This window comes from Elephas maximus, chromosome 1 (assembly GCF_024166365.1).
Source record: "Elephas maximus indicus isolate mEleMax1 chromosome 1, mEleMax1 primary haplotype, whole genome shotgun sequence".
Lineage (NCBI taxonomy): Eukaryota > Metazoa > Chordata > Mammalia > Proboscidea > Elephantidae > Elephas > Elephas maximus.
In genome coordinates this window covers 14,390,142-14,416,480 of record NC_064819.1, presented here as the reverse complement: position 1 = coordinate 14,416,480, position 26,339 = coordinate 14,390,142, and the positions used below count along the sequence as shown (strand labels likewise).

Here is a 26,339-nt window from a genome sequence, read left to right as displayed (position 1 = left end):
CAATGACTGGGGCCTTTCAGAAGCAGATTGCCAGGCCTTTTTGTCTGCATGCTGCTGGGTGGTTGGGTTTGAACCACCAACCTTTCGGTTAGTAGTTGAGTGCAAACTGTTTGCACTGCATATTTGGCCAGAGAGAGTTCTGAAACCACTTCAGGCCTTCTCCACGTGATTGAACACCATATCCCTATTCTTCCTCCACTCTCTTGGCCTTCAGCTGTCTTATATACAAAGCATATGTTTTCTGAGCACATGTGCTTTTACTTTAATTAATATTTAATTGTATTTTTAATACCAAAATTCCCATTGTGTGGCTTAGAATTTATTTTCACACCTCTTTACAAAATTTCTACCCCTGGAAATAAAGTTTCTGACAAGTATATTTATTTATTTATACCAAAAAAGCTATTGACTGCCTATCAGGTGGATGCCAGGCATGGTCTTGGGCAGTGGGAATAGAGAGGTGAACAGATGTAGACTTGGTTTCAAGGCACTGCCATCAGATGGGCCCTGCCCTCTAAGATTCGCTGGTAAATTGCACACCTGTAAACTTGTGCCCCGTCACACTCTGATGGTTTGTTGCCAAGTTTGCTTATCCAGCACACTCTGAACTCACCAAGCACTCATTCTGCGTTGTTCATCTTTGTGTCCCCAGGGCCTAGTGTGGTGCCTGGCACATACAGTAGTTACTTAATAAAATTCTTCCTTGTTTCCTCAAGGCCCTTGTTCCATCAATGATTCTCTCTCTTCTGCATCATCACCCTCTGTCAACTACCTTTTCTGGCTCGTATCTACCTCTTCTTTCTCAGCCCACAAAATGCTGAGAGTCCTCCAGCTTGAAAGTAATTTTTAAGCCCATCTTTGACCTACGTTCCCCTCTCGCCACTACATAATTCCTCTCCATCCCTTTCACCAGATTTATGAACAGTTTGCACTCTTTCCACTTCCTCACCCTATTTGTACCTTTAACCCAGCAGCCGGCTTTTGTTCCCTCCCCCACCCTCGCGCCCCACCTACACACACGCTAAAAATCGACCCTTGGTCTAAAGTCAGCAGCAGTTTCTGCAAAATTTCATGAACATGCTTGGAACTTAACTGGACTTCTCAGCTATACAGGACACTACTGATGACTCCTTCCTTGAGATCCTGCCCGTTTAGCTTCCATTATACTTTTTCTTGTCCCTTTGGCTATTTCTTTCCTGTCTTTGGGGGCTTCTCTTTCCCTCTCTGCCCCTTAATTCTGAGTATTTCCAGGGTTCTGTCCTAGCTCACTGCTTTTCTGAGTGAACATGCCTTCTGTGAGTGAGCTCTTCCCTCCTCGGGTGTGGGTGACCTCTTAGATACTCATGACTCCCAGTTCTCTAACTTCAAGCCACCCCTGCATTCCAGACTCAAGACCCACTGTCCACTGACCTCCTTGGGTCTACTCCTAGATGCACACAGGTCCTCCTCAGTGTGGCCTAGACTTCCAGACTTGTCCTGCCTCCCGCAGTCTCTTTCTTGTGGCTACCACCAGCCACTCAGTCCCTCAGCTTAGACCTGGGGCGCAGCATTGGTGCACCCTCTCCCTTACCCACGCCCCCAAAGACAGGCAGTCATCAAGTTTTGTCAGTTCTGTTTCCTAAATATTCCTCAAATAGTCTTGAACATTTACTGCGTTCCAGTGGTTTGTGTTTATTCTCTCATTTACTCCCCATCTTACAGTTGATGACGACAAGGCTTAAAAGGTTTTATGTTTTGCCAGAATTTCCAGAACTAGTGAACCCCAGAGCCAGGAGTCAGACCCATGGCCGTGTGGCTCTCAGTCCATCCTTTAATTCAGTTAAAAGATAATTCTAAGCAGGTTATTTCGCTGCCTAAAACCAGCCCTTCAGCGGTTTGATACGTGGCATGATCTGGACCCTGCCCACCTCTGCCATGCTGCTGCCCTACCTCTTGCCTCTGCATCTGTGCCTGAGCTTTACCCTCTGCCTGGAGTGAGCAGCCCACCTTCTGCCGCAGGCTCGCTCTGCTGTTCATCCTCCAGTAAGTGTCCCTACCACCTGCTGGCTAGATGAGGCACCGGTCCTCACTTTTCTGTGTCATCCTACACCTCACACTGTTACTTCCATGCTGTGTTATAGTCTGTCCTTGTACCTGTATCCCCCACCACCGCACTGAATTTTTTGAGAGCAAGAACTGTTTCTTCCTTGTTATTGATTTCCGTAATCCAGTGCCTAACACAGTGGAAGGTGCCTCATGGGAGCTCGGTGAACATTTGGTAATTAACCAAATTCTGCTGAACATTTCCAGAACTTGTTTCAAGATGTTTGTAGTTTCTTGAAAAAATTAATATTAATAAAAGGCTGTTTCTAGCGTTAGCCTCAAGGCAATGCTTGTACTTACACAACTTTTTACTTTTAGAATGATGATTTATTTTCCTGCGGCATTCTGAAAGTGTTCACTATCACAACTTGGTCTTTTCGAAACTTATTTCAGAACTCTTGAGATGTCTTTAGTTACATGCTGTTGATTTAAAGTATGGACCTCAGTCACTAGCTGTGTGATTTCCAGGAAGTAATTCAGCTTTTGTGTACCTCCATTTCTTCGTCAGTAAAGAGGGGATAATAATACCTACGTCAGAGGGTTGTTGTGAAAGTTAAATGGAGTAATGCATGAGAAACACTTAGCAGAGTGTCTGGGGCATGGTGATCTTGAATAATAACCCAGTAACTTGGTAGCTGTTAATATTAGCTAAAGCAAGCTAAATGTCATATAATGTCAAAAGGTTTATTCTAAAAAAAAAAAAAAAAAAAGGTTTATTCTGTTCCTTAAGGTAATGTTCAGTATTTAGATTTATACAAATTTAACTCTTCTGTGTTTTTATTTTTCTTAAATTACAATTACAGGAGTACGTCTGGACCTCTTATTGTTAGCATGAGTTGGAGTTGCTCGTTGTCCATGATTGTGACAGTGCAACTTGGCAAAAATGACCTCCAGAAACAATAAACTAAAGTTCACATGAGGGCTCGTTCCTGTGAGGAAGTAGGCCTTCTGTCTTTTCGGATGAGTTCCCATGCCTTCCAACTGTTTCCAAGCAGGCTTTTTGTTCTCCATTGATACAGGAGGGACAGGATTTCTCAGATGCTTCCACTGAGCTCTCAACCTAAGATTTGTAGTGCTTTATGCATTGTTTTACTTTATAGAGATGAGAAGGGGAAAAAACCACCTTGGGACATGCCTTTCACTAGACTACAGAGAAAAGTTGTGATCTCTCTGTTCAGTTTGGGTTGAAAGAACTACCTTTCTTTCTCAGTAGTTTTCGAGATTAGATTGTGGAAGAGGCATATGGAAAATGGAGTGGGTTTCCCTTTGTTGGAATGAAATTAGAGACAGACAGACTGGAGCTGAAGACATTCCTCATGAGATACGACCTCATGAGTTCGGTGAACCTTCGTGCCTGAAATTATACTGTCATTTGTCATTTGAGAAGTCTTCTTTTGATTTGAAAACTGTAGAACAGATGTCTGCATAGGAGATCAGTCATACCCTGGAGGGCATGGTGTTGAGTAGTGTGTTTGATTTCATCAACAAAGACAGAAGGTCTTCCACGTAGATGTGCTGGATTCAGTGGTTTCAAGCATTTGCTGTATGTGCCAGCTTGCACTCTTATCTCAAACCAATGACTTTTACTTATTTTTCAAAAGTGAATTTCAAGAAATTCACCGTTACCTTGATATTGGTTGAGTGTGTGGCTCCAAACTGATGTTATTTGTTAGAAAGAGGTGCCAAGAGGAAAGTAGAGCAGCTGCTGGGGAGACTGAGGACCGGAAGACCCCGTCTTCTCCTAGCAAAAATGTTTTCCTTTCCACCAATTAGAGCTACCTAAGCCCTCCCTTAACTGGCAGCACACGAACACCTACCTTTGAGAGGGTCAAGCTCTCAGCAGTTGTTTGCAATGCAGTGTTGTAAAGGAACGACCAGGGCTTATGGTTAAAGCCAGACACAGAACCCACCGAATGGTAGCAGAAGAGAACTCTGGAAGGAGTTACTTTTTCTTGCCTGTGCCCAGTACTCAGGCTTATGGTTGGGCACAGAAACAGAAACTGCTTTCTTTGGTTCTACTTAGCTGACATTTTAAAAATGAACTGAACCAAATAGTAGGGAAGAACAGAAAGGGAGTAATTATCAAAATACAAACAGTATAAAAATAGCCAGATTCCCGAAGTACAAGTTTCTGATCCTAAGATCTAGCTCCCTTTTAGTTACCCAGAGCTGGCACAGCTTCATGGGTACCTTGCTGGCTCTCTTTCCACTTTATTCTTAGCCATCTCTCCCTTGGGGGACACCATTTTCCTGACTCCGTCATGAACTTGAATAAATAAACTTTTTCTTACTCAGACTCCAACATTGCTTTCAGTCTTGGGCATGTTTAGTGAGGGTGAGGGCATGGGGAGGAAGGAGTCCTTTGAGGCTAGCTAGTCTCCACTGCCTAGAAACTTCCAAGGCTCACCCCTGAGGAGCAGTATGGGTGCAGTGGGGAGTTTGGAGGCTGTCAATCAGCCTTTACCTCCAATGCAATTCTGTCTTTGTTACCTATTAAAGTACTGTAGTTTTCCAGTGTCTTGTCAACAAAGCTCTGTATCAGGAGTAGTTTGGAAGGCTTCAAACCATAATCTTTCCCAAGCCAATTAAGCCCTTCAGGCCAGCCTGGTTTAGCCTCCCTCTGCCTTCGCTCTTAGTTCAAGGCTCTTAGCCTCCTGATCTAATTTGGCCTCCTCCCCTCCAAACACCTGTATCTTCTGCTCCTGATAACCAAAGTTTCACCTCCAGTCCTCTGAACAAACCTAGCTTTTTCACACCTCCACAACTTTATGCGTGGTGTTTCTCTGCCTGGAGCACCATCCCTGCTCCGTGGGAAGATACTGAGGTGAAAGGAAGGAAGAGAGAAGTAGAGCACGCTCTTCAGGAGCCCAGAAGTGCCTGAGCAGGGAGGGCGCAAGACTTGGCCAGAGCTCATGCACCCCCCTGGCACCCAGCAAGCACTCAGTAAGTGGTAGCGGCTCTTCCGTTAGTTATTACTGGACAAAACATCATCCCTGAGGGTTTCTGGAAGCCACCTTGTGTCTAGTTGGAGTTCAGAAGGCAAAGAAAGGCACGATGAGAGCCTAGATTAGGGAATTTGACACTCTGCCGCCCTGGCAGGAACAGGTAGGGGTTTGATTTGAATGGAAACCTGTTACTGAGATACTTAAAATATCTCTGAAAGATAAACATTAGCTTGCTGCCCTGTCAGTCAGGAGCCAACCTAAGGCAAATCCCATTAGAAACACTACTAGCTATGTTACAAAGTGGGCATCCTCCCTGGGCCTCAGTTTTCATGTCTGAAAAGCTAGTGGGTTGGGCTAGATAATAGATGATCTCTGACGTTCTTTACACAGTCTGTGAAACTGTGAAACTAACTATAATGTTGCTTTAGAGAAGAAAGTCAGTGATCTGAGCAGTCGAATAACAGGAGAATGTGCTAGCTATTTAAATGTGCCTGTTGCTATTAGTTGGCAGAGAGTCGGCTCTCACTCGTGGCCGTCCCGTGTGCCTAGGCAACGTCTCTGAAGTAGTCCAGTTGTAGTACACTTTTCCTTCTCGTGCATTTGTGGAAATCAGAAGGCAGAATTGGGAGTTAATAGACAATCTTTTCTATGCTATACATTTGCCTGTGGTTATCACTAGGTGGTGCACTTGTGCTAGTAAGGAGAATTTCTCTTGGCATTTACATCAGCCCAAGGACAACTAATAAAAACAGTGACCCATCAGTAACTGAAACTGAGGAATGAGCAAGTCAGCCCACGAAGAGAGAAATGGATGTTCTCCTCGTCTGATGAGTTGGTCATCGGTGTTTAAAGTGATGAGGACGCGGAGCTTTGCGTTACCCCAAAGGAGATTATCTGATAAATATTTTCCTAATTACAGGGACAAGGTGTCTTTAAAATTAACAACGAGATCAATTTGCTTAATTAGAAAGGGTGCTCTATTTCAGAAACTCTCTGATGAGATGGTTTGTGACAGCCTGAAGTCTGTTAACCGTCCACTTAAATCCCTGGCTTGAGAAGCAAGATTACTCCAGTGAACCCGGAAACACCATCTAGTGACCGAGTTTGGGTAAATTCCATTGAACTAAAAAGTGAAAGCTTGAGACTTCTTTTGGCCAAAGAGTTGAATGGTTAAATAATGCATTAAGATAATAAAGGAAGCATGAAAGCTTAGGAATATTTGTGTGACAGTGTATGTCTTCTTATACTTCTCTAGCGGTTTCCTGGGAGAAGGTTTTTTTTTTGTTTTTATAGTGAACATCTTTACACTATTTTTTTTTTTAATAACAGTTCCTACTCCAATGTGTTCTGTCACTTAGCAATATGTGTTTAAGATGCATCTATGTCTTTGCTTGACTCGATAGCTCATTCTATTTCTGAATAGTGCTCCATCACGTGGACGGACCACAGTTTGTTTATCCATTCGCCTGTTGGGGGACATCTTGGCTGCTTCCACTTGGGAACGATTGTGAATAAAGCTCCTATAAACATTTATGTGCAGGTCTTATATGGACACAAAAACAGCTTTGCTTTTTCATGTCAGTTGAGTAAATGCCTGGGAGCACAACTGCTGGGTCGTATGGTACGACTAAGCAGCCCTGGTGGCACAGTAGTTAAGCACTAGGCTGCTAACTGAAAGGTTGGTGGTTTGAACCCCCCCAGCGGCTCTACGGGAGAAGGACCTGGCGATCAGCTGCCATAAAGATTACAGCCTAGAAAACCTTCTGGGGCGGTTCTTCTGTCACTTGGGGTTGCTGTGAATCGGAGTCGACTCCGTGGCACCTAACTATGACAACGTGGTAAACTATGTTTGGGTTTGTAAGAGGCCACTTCGCGGTCTTCCACAGTGACTGTACCATGCATTGTGCATTCCCATCTGCAGTGACTGAGAGTTCTTACTCTACCACATCCTCACCAGCAATTACTTCTGTCACCTTTTTTTTTTAGCCACACTAACAGGTGTGTAAGGTCCCTGGGTTGTGCGAATGGTTTGCACTCGACCACTAACCTAAGGGTTGGCAGTTTGAACCCCGCCGGCAGTGCCATGGGAGAAAGGCCTGATGGTCTGCCTCTGTAATGATTACAGGCAAGAAAACCCTGTGGAGCAGTTCCACTCTGTAACACGTGGGGTCATCGTGAGTCGGAATCAACTTGACGGCAGTGGGTTTGATTCTTGGAATAGATGTGTAGCGGTATCTCGTTGTTTTAATTTGCTTTTCGCTGATGACAAGGACAAATTGTGTTGAGCATCTTTTGATATACTTACTTGTCAACTGTATATCTTCTTTTCTGAAGTGTCTGTTCAGATTTCTTGCCCATTTTTGATTGAGTCATTTGTTTTCTTTTTCAGTTTTAAGAGTTTTTTCTATATTTTAGACAAATCCTTTATCAGATAAGTGTTTTGCAAATATTTCCTCTCAGATGTGGCTTGTCTTCATTTTTTTCAGCAGTGTAGTTTGCAGAGCAGCCGTACTTGATGAAGTCCAACTTACCAGTTTTTTCCCTCATGAATCATGCTTTTAGTGTTGCATGTAAAAACTCATCACCAAACCTGAGGTCACATTGATTTTCTCCTAGACATTTTATCGTTTTGGATTTTTCAGTGTGGTGCAGTGAATTACTTAATATGACCCTTCTGACCATAGGCTTTGTAACTCCCACCAAATGTCTGGGTGGGACTATGCAAATCAGTTGCCTGTGACCACCAAGGGATTGGACAGCTTGTTAATAATGTAAACAAGGTTCATGGCACCCTTGTGGGGTTGGGACCATGTATATAAGGTGTATGGAACTCTAACAAGGGGATTGGTCAGTTTTGCCATCCCACTCGTCTTAAAATGAGCCATCTCACAGTCAGAGGTGGGGGACATCACTACCGCCAAGAAACAGGAGACGGGAGTAGAGTACAGCCTTTGGACCTGGGATCACTGTGCCGAGAATCTCCTAGACCCAGGAGAGCTGTAACACTAGAGACAGCAAGATGATGATAAGTAGCAGCAGAGAAACTGTAGCAGCAGAGGCAGCAGAACTAGGAGACCGGCAGGGCACTGTGTGGTGCGCTTCCAGGCCCATGGAGCAAGAAAGCTGAGCACCTTCAGGCAGGAGGTTTGCTGGCGGAGTGAGGTGCCTCTGGGCACTTATTGGTGGAGCCAAAGAGCTTTGTAACACTTCCCTGAGCAGGGCAGAGGCCAAGGTAAGGGTCCAAGGGCCGGAGAGAGGCCTGCCTTTGGGCCTGGCTGAGAAGAGGCTGTCCTGATTGAAGAACTGTAGCCTGAATTGTAACCTCTGAGTTCTGTTTGGCAACGAATCATTGAACCCAGCAGAGAAGTAGAGAGTGCCACGGGGAGGAATGTCAGAATTGCTAAAAAGTTTGGAGAGAGGAGCCATGTTTGACCTCCGCCTCTTAGGAATCAGCCTTGGGCTGTTGATGGTGATAATGACTCTCCTCTCCCCTTATAAAGTTAGACGATGAGGTCAGATGCCTCTACAGTGGCATTTTTACATTCAGTTAGGTCTGTTATCCATTTTGAGCTAATTTTTATGAAAGGTGGCAAGTCTGTGTCTAGGTTCATTTTTATTTCTTATGTATGGACATCCAGTTGTTCCAGCAGCATTTGTTGAAAAGGCTGTTCTTTCTCCATTGAATTGCCATTATGCCTTTGTCAAAGACCAGTTGATTGTGTTTGTGTGAGTTTATTTCTGGGCTCTCTGTCCTTTTCCATTGATCTATATGTCTGTTCTTTTGCCAATACAACACAGTCTTGATTACTACAGTTTTATAGTAAGTCTTAAAGTCAGATAGTGTAATTCCTCCAACTTTGTTCTTCAGTGTTGTGTGGATTAACTTAGGTCTTTTGCCTTTCCACATAAGCTTTAGAATGAATTTATCGGTATTAGTTTGCTGGGATTTTGTTTGGGTTGTGTCGAATCTATAGATCAAGTTGGGAAGAATTTACATCTGAACAATAATGAGTCTTTCAGTGTTCCAGGTGAAGGAACATGGGCTGTCTCTCCATTTATTTAGCTCTTTGACTTCTTTTATCAGTGTCTTGAGGTTATCTGCATACAGATCCTGTACCTCTTCCATTAGATTTATACCTAAGAATTTTTTTCTTTTATGTTACTATAAATGGTGTGTTTTTTTGTTTTGTTTTGTTTTTTTTAATTTCAAATCCTAGGTCTGCATTGCTAGTATATAAGAAAGCAACTGACTTTGTATATTGGCCTTATACCTGCAACCTTCTTAGTTCCCAAAATTTTGGGGGGGACTTTTTTTTTATTGTTCTTACTGCTCACCAGGAAGAAGACCAGAGCAAAAGCAGTGAGCCAGAACTTCATATATATTTGCATCAATTCTCCAAGCCCACCAGGTCCCATGGGGGTGACACAGGTGGGCCTAGGTGGATGCTTGCACATGCAGTGGGCTGTGTTACAGGAGAGGAGCTCTGAGCTTGCGGCATCTACTGCTTTTATAGTATATAGAAGCAAGCTTGCTTTTTGTCTTAGAGACTTTATATTATTGCTCAAGGTTGCTTGCTGCAAACACAACCCTAAGAAATGAGCTGAGTAAAGAGTGATCAGGGCTGCCTTTTTGGCATGCCCAGTAGGAATATACAGGGACACTTAGGCCGGTGGCAGAGTAGGTTCTCAAGAAGGGCTAGTGGACACAGAATTCCCTGAGTCAATACATGTTTAAAACTTCTTCTATAGCCTTGATATTTGCAGGACAGATTTACTGGACACAAAATTGTTAGTTCATACTTTATTCCTTTGAATTTCTTGAAAATACTGCTCCATTACTGCCTTGCTTTTATGTCCCACTTGGGAAATCTGATGCCAACCTAATTATTTTAGCCTTTTTAAAAAGTTAGCCTTTTTGTCTGAGAACCCTGAGGATTTTTTCCTTTACATTTAAAGTCTCATGATTTGACTAGACTACATCTCAAAGTTGACTATTGCAGGACAGTTTTCCCAGGTGCCCAGGAGGCCCTTTCAAAATGTAGATTCAGGCCTGGAAAGCTTTATTGGGTTGTCGTTTTACATTTTAGTTCTGCTTCATTATTCTGTTTTTCTTTTTCAGGGACTCTAAATATGTGTATGTTGGATCTTCTTTGCCTGCCTTCTCTTTCAACCCCTTTCTCTCTGTTCTTTTTTACTTCTTTATCTCATTTTTACTGTCTTGACGTTTTGATTCCTTTCTTTAATGTCCTTTATTAAGTTTTTATTTGAATCAATTCTCCCTTGGATACTTTAAAATTTAGCCTGTATTTCTAATATGATTTTGTCTTTTTCTTCCTTTTTTTTTTCCTGAATTCGGTCAATTTTTGTTTCACTTCTACCTACTTTTTGTCCATTTCTGTTCTTAGTTTTTTTAATTTGTGGTTAAAAATATTTTTATACATCCCAAAATACTTAATTCAATTTGGAGTATTGTGTTAAAGGTTTTGTGATTGGCTTTTGGAAGTAATTTTGATTAGTTAATATATTTTATCCTCTTTTTTTTCTTTTATTTTGACAGTAGTTTTGTATAGTTGTAAATTGCTTTTATCTATTCATTTTGTGGACCGAGTTGGAAGTTTGGGTTTTTTTTTTACAAGATTCCTAGCTTGAGGATACTCTTGTATGTCAACGTAGCAGTGTTATCTCTTTAATAGATGGCTTTTTGCTTGGGGTAGGGGGTCAGTGGAGGCAAGACTTGTTTAGTTCTTTTGTGTTGTTAGGTGCCATCGAGTCTATTTTGACTCATAGTAACCCATGTGACAGAGCAGAACTGCCCCATAGAGTAATCTCTTCAGAAGCAGATCACCTAGTTTTTCTCCCACAGAACTGCTGGGTGGGTTCCCACTAGCAACGTTTTGTTTAGACCCTAAGCACTTAACTCTTTGCACCATCAGGTCTCCTGAATTCTGAATTTGCTTCTGTCTCTTTTCCCCTACACCATCTGGTCACCAGAGGGCACCTCTTCCTTCCTTTTATCCCCTTTTCCCGCAGAAACAGTGCCTTTTCAAGGTTGCCTCTTGAGTCTAACAGACTGGAGTGTCTTCGCTGTGCTCTGGTGGACAAGGGTCCCCTTTTCAGTGTTTTCGCACTTACAGTGGACTTTCTCTTGGGATTGTAGTTCACGATTAGGCCCTGTGCTCCTCTCTCCTCTTCCATGCCTTTTCTGCAGACTCTCCTCATTTTCCACAATGGTTTGCAATGGAAGCTCCAGAGATAGCTCTGCTGGGATTTGGTGTCTATTTTTCTACTTACCGATAACTTGAGCATGTAGCTGTCTATGCCTTTTAGTTGTGTAAGTGTATAGATTTTGAATGGTTTTATTTGCTATTGTTGATCTGTGTAGATTTTTGGGGGTGTATACTATAAAAAAAAAAAAAACTACTTTTTTTTTTATAGTAGTCAGTTATATAGATACATTGTGATTCTTTAACCAGCTCCCTATGTGTTGAATATAGTTTTAAAATGTGTAAATTATAATCACACCTGTAGTTAAATCTTTGCACACCTGTGATTAGTCCCTATGGATAATTCCTAAAAATATCAAATTTTAGGGCTTTTACTAAATGCATATTGTCCAGTTGCTCTCCAGAAAACCTGCAAGCATTTATTGGGTTTCTGCTGGGTGGCAGACACTGCTCTGAGCACTGAGGATGCAAAAATCAGCAAGACCCAGTCCCCGTTTTCCAGCCAAGGAAACAAACACAGAGCACATAGAGACAGTGTGACCAATGTTTTACCAGAAGGATAAGTTCAAAGAGCCATGGGAGCACAGAGGGGGAGGTGACAGTGCTTTTTGGAACCCTTCTCCATTGTAAACAAACTCATCTCCTTCTTCAGAGAATCATTCTTTAGTTTTCTAACCTTAATGGAAACCTGAAACACACAAGGTGAGGCTATTCACTCTTTCACGCCCACCAGTCTTTGTTCTAGCTGCCTTCCTATGCCTTAGGCCACCCACCTGTCGCTTAGATTCTTTCATGAGCTCTTCTTTCTCCACATGTTCTTAAGTGTTGGTGGTGTTCCTTGGGCTTTGGCCATTAGCCTTCTTGTCTTCCCTTATCCAGTCTCTGTGGGGGACCTCATCTTGCCTTCCCCATGGCTTCATTGGCTCCCATATATTCACTTCTGGGCTACATCTCTCTCCTGAGTTTTAGTCCCAGCTGCCCACTTAGACATCTCCACTCGGTTGCCCTGCAAACACCACAAACTTTTGTACAAAACTTAACTCATCATTTACCCCACTAAAAAAACCAGGTGTCATCGAGTCATTTCCCTCTCATCGTGATCCCACGTGTGTCAGGGTAGAACTGTGCTACATAAGGTTTTCAGTGGCTGATTTTTCAGAAGTAGATCACTAGGGCTTTCTTCCAAGGCGCCTTTGGGTGGACTCAAACCTCCAACCTTTCAGTTAGCAGCCAAGAGCATTAATCATCTGCATCATGCTCTTTCTTCAGTTCTCTGGATCTCTGTTAATGGCATCGGCAGCTTCTATCTCGTTACCTAATCAAGAGACCTGGGTGTCAGCCTTGACTCCTCCCCTTCTTTGCCTTTTTCAGTGTTTGCTCTGTTTCTCTCTCTGCCTCTTTTCCATTGTGTTTTTCTGCCTCTCTCTGTTTTTATTGTACCCCTCTTTTTCTTCCTGCTTGCCTTTTCTTCTTCCCCTCTTTCTTTTCATATTTGCTCATTTTCTCTATTTCGTCTTCCTCCCCCATTTGTACCCTCTGTATTCCCTTTTCTCTGGCTTTCTTTGGTTCTCACTGCCCAAGTATCAGTCCTGACCATGCCCCTATTATCCTTCTTTAGGGAATTTGAATTTGGGTGGTATAGCTTGAAGCCAGAGTATGATTTCTAAAGCCTGAAATAGGGGAGGAGTGAGATGGGCAAAGCATAAAATACTTAATAGCCTGGAGACAGACTCACTATTTTCTCCTTTTCCCTTCTCCCCCAAGTGGTAGACCAGTATTTTGTCTTCTGAGCATACGTGGGTTCCCCATTGACAGCTCTGAGATACTTTGAAGGCCATACACAGTTATAACTTTGATACAGGAAACACCTCCAGAAAGCCTCAAACCTGATAAAAGGGACCTAAATGATCAGGAGTGAGGATTTTAAAGAAGTATCATCAGCCAGTGAGCATCAGCTAATCTTGGTGTTTTTGATGGTGGCTCTTTTTCACAGCCTTCTTGAGATTTGGTTCGTCTTAGCTTTTATCCCAGTTGTAGCCTTGAGAAACATGACTAATAATTCCAGGAGGCATTTGAGTTGAATAAAGAATGTTTTGAACTCCTAAGTTGTTCTGTTAATGACAGCTGCTCAGAAAGGAATCAAGAGTCTATAAATAATGGCAGCTTAGCTCCCTGAATAGACTGTTGGGAATCAAATAGATAGCTTGTTCTTATAGATATTTTTTTTTTTTTTTGGAGCTAGAATATATGATTTCTTTATTGATTTATAAGAAAAGAGAAAAAGCAAAGGGTTTGTGGCAATTTGAATAAGGAAGACCGAAGAAGAATTGCTGCCATTGAATTACGGTGTTGGCGAAAAATATTTTGGTTAAAGCCTGAGCTCTACCTCTCGAAGGGAGGAGCCCTGATGGCACAGTGGTTAAGAGCTCAACTACTAACCAAAAGATCGGCAGTCCAAATCCGCCAGCTGCTACTTGAGAAGGCTGTGGGGCAGTTCTTCTCTGTCCTATAGGGTCGCTGTGAGTCAGAATCGACTCCACGGCAGCGGGTTTCTCCAAGGGAGGAGTATCAAAGGCATATTTTAAAGCCATCACAGCTTTGTTTACCTGGTATTCTCCTTCCTATAGTTGGAGCCAAGGAGCCTTGGTGGTGCAGTGGTTAAGAGCTTGGCTGCTAACCAAAAGGTCGGCAGTTTGAACCGACTAGCTGCTCCATGGGAGAAAGATTTGGCAGTCTGCTCCCGTAAAGATTACAGCCTTGGAAATCCTATGGAAAAATTCTACTCTGTACTATAGGATCACTATGAGTTGAAGTCTACTCAGTGGCAATGGGTTTTTTTTTTTTTTTTTTGTATTGTTGAAGCCAGGATAGCTCAATAGTTATAAGCATAGACTCTGAAACTAGACCATCCGAGTTTGAATTCCGGTTCCACCACTTATTTGATGTGTAACTTAGCACAAGTTACTTGCCTTCTTTGACCTCGGTTCTCTCCTCTATACACTGAGGAAAATAATAGCACCTATGTTTTTTATGTCATAGGAGTTTGTGAGAAGTACATTAGTTAATATAAGTGAAGAATGTAGAACCATGCTTGATGTGTAGAATGTTCTCAATAAATGTTAGCTTTTAGTAGTTGTATTGTTGTAGTTGGAGCAAAAATATTTCCTAATTTACTTCTCCCTTTATTTCTGTGTAACCTAAAGTCATGCTTGGTTTAACAAATGCCACCTAGTACAGAGTTGCTGGTCATCTGAGAGAGTCCTTTAGAAATTTTGCCCCGGGATTACACGGTAGTAGCAACGTTGAGCACAGATTCCACCTTCATTACAGTAGTGTGTAAGGAAAACTCTGACGCAGAGAAGGCTATTGCCTAAACTTTATAGGAACATGTGATCTGTGTTCATTATTCTTAAGTTTCACTCACCTATTTTATTCAGCCTATAAATATTTTTTAAACTTCTTTGGAGTTTAAGCAAAGTGATTCTTCACTGTATTTACTCTGAGGGATTAAGTGAAATACATTATTTCCTAGCTCTCTGAGTTTATCTCCTTTCATGTAACAATTTTGTCTTCCATCTGTGGTTGATCTGCTTGGATGGTTAGAGAATGGTGCTTATGGGTGAGAAGTTTCTCCTTAAAGTAATCTGGTGGGTGGGAGAAAGCAACCATAATTCCAACACTTACAAAGGAAGATGATTTATTAAAGGGCAACCCACTATTCATAATACTTAAATATTTTCACTAAATGCTGCATTTGTGTTTGCTAGATCTTGACCTGGCATTAAGTTGCCACATTCTTGGCTCTTGAAAGATGTTTTTAAAAGATGCTTGTGAATACCACATGTCAAAATTGGAAAAGAGGGCAGCTTTTTTGTTTTGTTTTGTCTTTGGACATAGTATTCTAGTGATGGAGCCCTGGTGGCGCAGTGGTTTAAGAGCTTGGTTGCTAACCGAAAGGTCTGCAGTTTGAATCTACCAACTGCTCCTTGGAAACCCTGTAGGGCAGTTTTATTTTGTCCTATAGGGTTGCTATGAGTCGGAATTGACTCAAAGGCAGTGGGTTTGATTTTTTTGCTTGTTTGTTTTCATATACTAGTGATTTTTTTTTTTTTGAGATTTGAACTCCATTTTAAAGATGATTCAGAAAATTATCAGCCAGAAGAAATCATTGTTCATTCTAAATTTCTACCATCTTCTTTCTTTTTGATGCCATTAGTTTTTGTGCCTGTAAAATGTAATTGAAATAGCCTCTTTTTGAAAGTGCTATCTGCTGTTGCGTTCTGATATAGTTTGACCTCTTAAGTACACCCAAGTTCCCTTTCTGGGTTGATTTTCTGAGCTGTAAAAGGAAGTGTGTATAAGTAGAATTGCATCTCGCTGTGCATGCCCGGATCCTGACTACTGTGGCTTTAACTCATAGGGACTTATTTTTCCTGTGTGACAAGAAGTGTGTGTCACACCATCCTTAGTGTGTGACTCTGTGCTTGTGTCCCTATAGTTATAAGATGGCTTATGATGAGTTACATGGTCTCATGTTCAGATTCCAGGCAGAGCGTGGTTGCACATGCAGGCCTTTCCCAGAAACTCGCAGTTTATTTTTCACTGGTCAGAACTCTGCCAGCTTCAAGGGGTTCCAAGAAAGCCAGTGTTTTAGCAGGGCACATTGCTCCCCCAGATAACATCAGTGTTCTGTTGTTGAGGAAGAGAGAGAGAATACATAGTGGGTAAACAACGAGTAGTGCCTGCCACAAGGGGTTTGTGTCAAGGTTGTTGAAGTCCTGAGCCAGCAGGACATCCCAGGAGCCCATCCACTGGCAACAGAATGTAGTGATACCAGTATCATAGTACTTGATGTGAATAACTAACCTGCTTCATATTTTTTAAGTTGGAATTGAGAAGTAAAAACACAGGTTGGTTTACTCATAGGTATTATGTTGTTATCAGGTGCCATGGAGTTGGTCCCGACTCATAGCAACCCTGTGTACAGCAGAAATGGGTGATACACATGGTTATAAATCTCAGTAATGACCTTGTGCATGTATACCCTTATTTCCCTTTTTTTTCCCAGCAAAGTTCTCATCTGACTAGGGGATACTTGAATAAACTCTTCCAAAAGCTCTATTCAATTTAGATTTATGGCTATATGTGATTTTTTTTTTTTTTGCTAAAATTATTATAAATCAGTTGTGTGAAAATGATTATATATTGCATTTTAAATAGAGTTGTGCTTATTTTGGTTTTTAAAAGAATGTGAAGTCGCCAGCGCCGCGCCCTCACCCCCCCCCCCGCCGCTCCCGGCCCTGTGACGCCGCCGCGGCCTCCCGCCGGCACCCGCACCCGCTCGCTCCCGCGGCCTCCCTCGCTCCCCTCACGCGGGCAGTTTTGGGCCTACACCGCGCCTGCCCCGCCAGGCACCAAAGACTTGACCCCGTAACGAGCCCAACTCCCCCGAGCGCCGCCCGCGTGACTGAAAGTGGACTAAGTGTGACTCTCACCGTTGGGCTCCTTAGGCACGGAAAGGAAGTAGGAAGCATCACTGGGAGGAAAGGGGAGCCGGTTAAGAGGATCCGTGAGGAGAGTGGCGCGCGGATCAGCATCTCGGAGGGGAATTGCCCCGAGAGAATCGTCACTCTGAGCGGGCCCACCAGTGCCATCTTTAAGGCCTTCGCTGTGGTCGTCGACAGGCTGGAGGAAGACATCCACAGCTCCATGACCAACAGCACGGCGGCCGGCAGGCCCCCGGCCGCCCAGTGCGGCTCCCTGATGGGGAAAGGCGGCTGTGAGATCCAGGAGACCCGTGAGAGCACGGGCCGGGTCCCCCGGGCGGGCCGTCCCCACTGCTGGCGGGCCGCAGTCCGCCCCCGAGTGTGCCAGGCCGCTCTGCCCGCTCATGCTGGGGACGCTCCCCGGTCTCCGCAAGGAGAGTCGTGACCCTTCCGTACCAGCCCGTGCCGGCCAGCTCGCCGGTCGTCTGTGCCGGCGGCCAAGATCGCTGCCGCGACGCCGCGGGCTACCCCACGGGCTACCCCACGGGCTACCCCACGGGCTACCCCACGCCACCCATGACCGGGAGGGACCACCTCTAGACGCCTGCTGGACTCAAGGGCAGCACACCATTTCTCCGCTCGACCTGGCCGAGCTGAACCAGGTGGCAAGACAGCAGTCTCACTCTGCCACGCTGCACGGCGGGACGGAGTCGCCGGAACGGACTCCAGCCCTCCAGGGGAAAGGCTGTTGGGCGGGTTTGGGGGCATCCACTCAAACCGCCCGTGAGCTCACCGTTCCAAATAATCGGGCGCCAGGGCGCCGACATTAGGGAGATCCGCCAGATGCCGGGGCCCCAGATGAAAACTGCCAACCCGGTGGAAGGCTGCTCTGGTAGGCAGGTTACTGTCACGGGTTCTGCTGCCAGTATTAGCCTGGCCCAGTGTCTAATCAATGCCAGGCTTTCCTCGGAGAAGGGCCTGGGCTGCAGCTGGAACAGCGTAGGGTCACTCATAACTCCTTTCGGCTGTTTTCCCATGATCCAACTGGGTAATTTCTGGTCAGTGATTCCAGGTTCTAAAGAATTTGTAAGTGTTCAGTTCAGTTTCTACATAACTTTGTCATCTGCTAAGACTTTAAAAATCACATTTTCTGTTCAGCTGTTAATGCTGGGATCCATATTTAGTTTTATAAGCTTTTCCCTATTTTTAGTTTTGTTTGGGTTTTTTGGCTCCTGAATTTTATTTCTGTTTGTCGATAAGAAATGTAAGAGTGGAATGTTAATAAATTTCAGTTTAGTTCTGTAATGTCAAGAATTTAAGAATTAAAAATGGATTGGTTAAAAAAAAAAAAGTGAAGTGTAAAAAAGCCAAACCATACCCATTGCCATTGAGTCAATTCTGACTCATAGCGACCTTATAGGACAGAGTAGAACTGCCCCATAGGGTTTCCAGGGAGTGCCTGGTGGATTTGAAATGCTGACCTTTTGGTTAGCAGCCATAGCTCTTAACCACTACACCGCCAGGATTTCTAATGTGAAGTATGGTGGCTATTAAATCAGGTTGTGGACTTTTTTTTTTTTTTTAGTGAAAAGACCTTATTTCTAAATATTGTTTTAAAAAATTCAGCTAATCTAGAAAGACATAAAGAAATAAAAATCACCCTTAATCTTATTACCCAGAAATAATTATCATTGTCATTTTGACATACCTTTCTCTGCATATAGAATACTTGTATTTTAGGATAATGTATTTTAGGTATTTAGGTGATATATTTTAGAGTTATTTGTGAACATAATTCAGCATGAATAAATATATTCGCTGAGATATCTCGTGACATAAAAAGTTGGAAAACTTTAGGCAAATAATTCATTTCAATTTTAAAAAGGTGAATAAAAGTTACTGTTTGATTTTCATTATTCATAGCTTCTAAAAAACTTAAAAGTAGCATTTCTAAAAAAGTTTTGACATTAATAAATTCCTATTGCTTTTGATTTATCTTGTAACAAGAAATAAAGAGCTTTTGCCTTGGACTCAGGGTTTCCTTAATCCTCCCCTAGGGTTTTTTTTTTTTTTTTTTTTTTAATTTAGGGGATCACAGTTGAAATATTATCAGTATAATAGCAGGTGATTGATGTGAAAATAGAATTTTTTTTACAGTGACCATTTACAGTTCTGTGTAGGTTGGGTCTTTTTGTACCTTGAACATTCATTTGCTTATCGTTTTCAAGCTGCAGATACATTCCACCTCTCTAGTTAAATTTAGCTGAGGAATTGTTAGATTCAGCTTATAATTGCTCTTTCTCTTCTCTTCACTCTCTCAGCCTCTGCTGTACTTTGACAAGCTTCACTCCTCCTGCAAGCAGTGTTTTCAGTGTGTGCCTTTCATGAGCTGTCGACAGGCTCTTTCCATGTTCTCCTGGCCTCCTACTCAGTGAATGCCACCACTGCCACCACCCCCATAGGAGTGCGGGGATGGGGAAATGGAGCTGGGCAAAGTCATTTGTACTTTTAACATCTACTGTATGAGCAGCCCTCACTAGACCCTTCTCTTTGTCCTTCTTCGATCCCTTGCATACAATAAGAGCCAAGTTACCCCTTGCAATGTGATGAATCGCTTTTATATGGCCTTTCTTGCCATGGTCTTGTAACTCCCACCAAAAGATTGGGTGAGGCTATGCAAATAAGGTACATGGCACCCTTGTGGGGGTAGGATTTTGTAAATAAGGTGTATGAAACTCTAATAAGGGAATTGGTCCATTTTGCCATTCCACTAGGCTTAAAATGGGCCATCCCAGAGGCAGAAAGAAGGGACTTGACTGCCACCAAGAACAAGAAATGGGAGCAGAGCATGTCCTTTGGATCCGGGGTCCCTGTGCTGAGGACCTCCTAGACCCAGGAGACAGAGCTGTGACACCACAGATGGTGAGAAGCGATGGCACAGAAGCAGCAGCAGCAGAACCAGGAGACCAGTGTGAGATGGCGCAGTGAGCTTTCCTCCCACCAAGTAAGGTGGTTACAGTGGGTGTGCCAGCTCATGGAGCGAGAGAGCTGAGCGCCTTCGGGCAGGAGGCTTCCTGGCAGCGTAGGGTGCCTCCAGGCACGCGTCAACAGAGCTCGGCTTGCTGGAGGAGTTGGGCACTCTCGGGCACTTAAAGCTGAAGAGCTTTCTAACACTTGCCCAAGCAGAGCAGAGGCTGGGCTGAGGGGCCAAGAGGCCAAGGGCCAGAGAGAGGCACAGCTGAGAAGAGGCTGTCTTGATCAAAGAGTTGTACCCTGTGTCATCTCTGATCCTGAATTGTATTATTTCACTAATAAACTCAATTGTGAGTATTTTTTGTGAGTTCTGTGTGGCCACATTATGTAATGAATTATCAAACTCAGCAGAGAAGTAGAGAGTGCCCTGGGAGGGATGGCAGGTGTCAGAATTCGTACCAAAAAAAAAAAAAAAGATAGAAGGAGGTATGTCTGACCTCCACTTCATAGGAATCGATCTTGGGCTGATGGTGATTCTCTCTTCGCCTCGTGAAGTTAGAGGCGGTCAGATGCCATCTACACGTCATTTTTACACTCCCAGTTCCTTGTTGGTGCCTTGATTATGGGCTCATGGTTCATTCAAATAGCTAGGCTTTCCTATGGATAAGGGTAATAGTGAAAGTACTATGTTTTCCATTTAAATGCCATTTTAACATTATTTATTGGATAAATAGCATTATAAATAAACAGTGGAATTCATTTTAATGAAAAAGAAAGAATGTCCCTAAATTCTGCATTTCTAGTCAACTTTTATTTTCCTCTTTCCTCCCGGCTTGGTCTGTATATATGTACAGTTTTTAACATCATTATCATCAGAGTGGCTGTCATTTGAATTCTGTTTTTTTTCTTTAATCATTTTTCCGTGTTGTTACATCGTCTTCATAGCAGTATTTAAATGAGTTTATTTTTTGAATAGGTAATTCATTTGCATGATACAAAATTCAAAAGATATGAAAGAAGAGTATATAGTGAAATATAAGCCTCTCTTCCCGTGATTTTTCCGCCATCTAGTTCCTTTCCCCAGAGGTAACTGCTTTCGCCAGTTTCTTGTGATATAGCAGTTGTCTTTTTTAAAATCTTAATCCTTCTCTTTGTTTACCAGTTTTCAGGACAATGTGTTGGTTTCCCAGAGTCCTCCGAGTCAGATCAATGAAGGTTTTGGTTTTGGTTTTTATTTTATCATCGTGAACTCATGGATTTTTACAAGCTCAGTGTGATTTGGTCCATTGCAGTTACTCTCTGATACTCAGATTGGCCCATGGGAGCATCTTCAAATTGTCCCCAGAGCCCTTTTTCACAGGACTGCAGTGGTCCTTGACAGCTTCCTTGCTTTCTGGTATTATAAGCTACTCTCAGCTCATCTTGTATTTAACAATATTTTTAATATTTCACTTACATAGGGACCAATAACTAACCTCCTTAGAGAAGAACCACCAAATTTTAAACATAAATATTAATTTGTTATTCAGCTGCGTAAGTTTGGCGAGTTCCTTCACCTCTCTAGACCTCGCTTTCCTCATCTATCAAGTGACTGGGTTGAACGTGAACTCTTAGATCCTTTCCAGCTCTGACAGCCAAGATATTCTCAGCTAGAAATTACTATATTTAAATAACCCTTGCAGTTCTTGCTCTCTTAAATAGAGAGTTCTTTTCATGGATGTCTTCTTTCACAACCTCCTATTAAAGTGACTCTTCATAAGGTTAAACTTATTTTCTTCAGTCTTCCTTCCCCTCCCACACGCTTTGGTAAAACTCTGAATGGGCATTGCCAATAGAAGTGTATTTCTTGTTTTGTTCACATGAAATTCTATGATTTTTTTCCCCAAAATCGAAAGGGAGTAATATTACTCTCTCAACCTTCTAGTTAGATATTGCATTATTTCAAGTAATTGGCCATAGGATTGGATTCAGCCTTTTGAAAAAGCTTTACATAAAAAAATTTCCAGACATATGTTGAGGCAAAATTTCATAAGGTTTTAAAACAGAGACACTGGTAAAATGGCTTTACCCTCGTACTTACAGGATAGTTAACATAAGTTAGCAAAAAGAGACCGAGAGACCATAAATACAATAGTTACCCATCTTATTTGGTCCTGACAGTTTTACTAAATAAAGCCCTTTGTTTTTAGAGAAAAGTGTATGATACAGTTTTGCTGGTGAAGCATATGTAATCCATCCATGTTTCAAGACTAATCAACAGTCTGGTCTGAAACACTTAAGGGTTCTAGTTAATAATGCAAATAATTGATGGTAATTTGGTATTGAAATGCTACCTGTAACATAGGGGTTTGAGTAAGTTTCCGTGACTTCTGATTGACTCATTGAGTCCTCTGAGGGAATGGCTTGGAATGTTTTTATGTTTTTATCTTTTTCAAAAAGTGTCACCCTTTTGTGTTATCTGCGGAAAGCTTGGAAATGTGGCATTTATTTCATGTCCCTATTTCACTCTCGTTCAGAGATAAGGCTTACTATAACATCACTCTTAAAGAGTGAGACCCCAAAAGTAAACAAATAACTGAAAAGCCTCTGAATATTTGATAAAGTCAAAAAAAGCTTATGGCCTTCGGAGGCCTCCGGGCCCTCTCTTGAAGCGAGTTTATTGTTACTTTTTACATACAGGAAACCCCGATGGTGTAGTGGTTAAGTATTAAGGCTGCTAACCAAAAGGTTGGCAGTTCGAATCCACCGGGCGCTCCTTGGAAACTCTATGGGGCAGCTCTACTCGGTCCTATAGGGTCGCTATGAGCCGGAATCGACTTGATGGCAGTGGGGTTTTTTGTTTTTTACATACAAGAGCCTCAGGTGAGTGAAGAGTAAGCTACTAGTGGTGGACACTTCGACAGCAGGCTGTCAGAGGCAGGAAGGAAACAGTAAAAAAAGAAAGGAAGGAAGGACGGAACTGTGGAAACACCATCCAGTGGACTAGAAAGGACATCAGTGAAATTTATTAGTTAGGAACACATGACTCAAAAACTGAGCACTTGCTTATTTTTCTTTCATGGATAAGTGAATTGCACAACTGGATTGTTTTTCTCTCATTACAAGGGATGTAAAGAAGCTTAAAGCCAAGTTTGCGGTCCACCCCAAGCAGGTGCACAGGTGCTTTGCACATCCATTTCTTATCTTTATTTTCCTTAAGCCCAACTTTCTACCTTACATTTTTATTGTATATTTAGTGCTTTTCCAGCTTTTCTCCTCTAAGTTTCCATAACAGCAGTGAAGTGAGTAGTTTCACCCCAGGGGGTTTAAGAGTAAAGGTGAAAGAGCCTGCCATAAGCATGAAACGGCTTTGAAGTCTCCTGTGTTTTATCTTCTCCATAATATAGGTGTATTTTAGTATTAAAATTGACTTTGCCCAGAACTTCAGGAAACAATCATTATTTCACGAAAATCAATACTCTATGTATGTCCTGTCACTTTATCTCCTACAGCAGAATTGTTCATGTAGGGTAAATTCGGAAGCCAGCATGTAATAGCATTTAGTTGAAAAATTTCCATGACAGACACCTTAAATTGCTCATATGACGTGATTTCGTACCAACTCTACCTTTTCTCAGTAAACCCAGCACAGCCACTGTTTCCTTCAGTGTTGGCAACAGTCCATTCTTTTTTCATTTGAACATCAGGTGAAATGGCTGGATTGTGTTAGGAACCGTGTTGTATGAAAACTGTATGATGTTTGGACAGGAGAATTACAGTTGGCCTGGTGAGGGGCCAGGGGACTTGAGACCACCACTAATTTGGTGCACACGTTTGTGTGGTGAAATGCTGGGTAGAGTTGCCCACGCTGAGTTCTTTTTATTTTTGGGGGGCTGAGTACAGTTGAGTACGTTTACTACTACTAGGGTATCGCTAGATTGGACCCTGCCGCACGTCTTTGGGGCATACAGGCGTCAGTTTGAGGAGCACCTTGATTTTGTCACTTAAAGGGATAAGATTGAATTCTAACTGCACATTTCTTCCCACTGCTAGACAAATGAAGAATCCTTATCCTTGATTTCTTGTATTTCTCTCTTTATATCCATTTCAATTTCATAAAAATGAGCATGAATGCACTTAGTTAACATTGTCCTTCAGCACAAAGAACACTGAAGGCCCTCATAGAGGTTAGTGCATATTTTAGAAATGCCAACCTCAAAAAAGTCCGTATTTACAGAGCGTATCATATAAATACCATAATTTTGCTATTGATTTCAGTCTTAGATATACTTTTTTTTTTTTGGTCAGAGCTCAATAACTTAAGTGTCATCATGTGAAATATAGTGAAAATTGCCGTGCTTTCTGGAGAGAAAAAAAGAAAAGAAAGTGTTTTTCTGCCAGTCCTTGTCTTTAAAAAAGCCAGCCATTTTCTTCTTTGAGTCCTATGGTATTAGACTCTGCCCTCTCTCCTGCCCACGCTTCTCTTTGTTTTGGCTAGAAATATTTTCTTTCCCTGAGATTAACTGGTGCTCTTAAGGAAGGTATTTAGGAAAACTCCCTAAAGATTGGAACTGGTTCAGTTTCAGAATTCTTTTTTTGCTGGTGCTGAATATTTACTCTCTTTTTAAGAATAATGATTTAATTAATTTGGAAATTTTAATTCACGTTCTTTATGAGGAGCTCAAGTAATGTGGAAAAGTATGAAGAGTAAAGTTGAAAAATCACTCCAAATCTTACCAATAGAATTAAACTTTACTAATTTTAGGTAAACATCATTCCAGAGAGCATTCTCTTCATGTAGATATTAATACAAGGAAGAAAAGGTACATGGGTGGAAGAATAGAGACAGATAGCTCATATTATAATGCTATTTTTTAATTAAAAGCATTGAATTTATTAAAAATAAATTTAAAAATTATAAAACTTTTTTTCACCACAAGGAATATATTATTTATTAAAAGGTCCCTCTAAGTTTAAGAAAAAGATGTGAAAAAAATACAGAATGGAATTATGTTTCTATTTCAGTTTTAGGCAATATTTCTTCCTAGGGTTGCTATGAGTTGCAATTGACTTGATAGCAACAGGTTTGAGTTTTTTTGGTTTCTTCATCCTGTAAAAGAGCACGCTTCCTTCCATCTCTTCTTCCCTGACTCCTGTTTAATAAACATGTACATTATGTTCTATAACCGTAATTGCCATAATTGTTTAGTCTTAGTGTCATATTTGAATGGATTCAGTGCCTGCTGTGAGCCCTTTTACCATGGCTTTTCCATTCCTGAGGTCTTTATTTTGATTTATCTCTTTTTCGGCTGGATTTTTGACAGCACGTAGTGTTCCTCAGGTCACATAGGTATTATATGCTATTCTTTCACACTTTTAGTGATGTCTACCTTTTACCGTTTCATTAGAATGACCCCTTGGCGAGTTATAGTATCCTTGAACATTCTTTCCTTCAGACCTTTGTAGTCTTGCTTCACTGTCTTCTGACAGTGGTCGTTGCTGTGGAAAAGTCGGAAGTCATTCTGATTTTCTTTCCACTTTGTAGGTAATTTGCTTTTTATGTCTGGATCCCTGAAGTATTATTTTTATAACTAAGAGATTTCTCAGTTTTAGTCATTCATTATCAGGTGTTGTTTCCTGAAACACATGTATTCTCTCAGTGTGGAGATTTAGTTCTTTCATTTCTTGGATTATGCCTGTGACTGCTTTTTCTGTTCCATATATTGGGTTCTTTACTTTGGGGAAAGGAGCCCTGGTGTCCCAGTGGTTAAAGTGCTCAGCAGATGACCAAAAGGTTGGTGGTTGGAGCCCACCAGCCTCTCTGCAGGAGACAGATGGAGCAGTCTGCTCCCGTGAAGATCACAGCCTTGGAAACCCTGTGGGGCAGTTCTGCCCAGTTCTGTGGGTTGCTATGAGTTGGGAGCAACCTGACGGCAACAGGTTTTACTTTGGGCAGTTATCCTTATGTTGCCTTGTCTTTGTCTTCCATAATTATTGCCTTCCTTTCAGTTGGATTAATCTTTGACTTCCCCCCCTAGCTACAATGTATCCTTTATGTTTAATCTCTTCTTTATTTTTGTGTTACGCTTGTTTGGCTGCTGTGCCTTTTCGTCTTGCTAAACTGTGAGGAGCCCTGTCCAGCCATTCCATTGCTCTGATGTTAGTGTGACTGAATTCTTCCTGACTTTGTATCCACAATATTGATGATTTGATAGTTTCCTTTCTGAGCTGCAGTTTAAGAATTGGGCTTTTCCTGTTTTTGCACTATTTTCTATACCCTGAGGGCACGGGGGTGGGGCTTGGGAGAGTACCTAGATATTGAGACATTATAAAGCCTCAATAATTAAAGTAGTATACTTAGGAAGAAAGACCTTCAGAATATTTTTTAAAGGGAAGCAGCAGGGTATAGAACAGCATTATAAAATGCTGCCATTGTGTAAAACTTGGAGAAAGAATGTATATAAATATACTTTATATATTCACACACACATTTGCTTTTATATGCCTAAATATATACCTCTAGAATGATAGACAAGGAATTATTAGTTGGCTGCCTGTGGTAAAGGAGCTTGGGAAGTAGTAGGATGGAATGAGGAGGGAGACTTTTCTTTGTGTAATTCCTGGCACCAACTTTGTGTCTCCTGCCTTGC

The 26,339-nt window shown here is 42.1% G+C and overlaps 1 protein-coding gene and 1 pseudogene across 1 annotated transcript in view; both read left to right on the top strand.

The window, feature by feature from the left end:
• The window catches only part of HACD2 (3-hydroxyacyl-CoA dehydratase 2), a 106,999-nt gene that overhangs the window by 23,691 nt on the left and 56,969 nt on the right, over positions 1-26,339 (top strand). The gene's annotated exons all lie outside the window — the stretch shown is intronic.
• LOC126057185 (poly(rC)-binding protein 1-like) lies at positions 9,442-18,392 on the top strand (annotated as a pseudogene).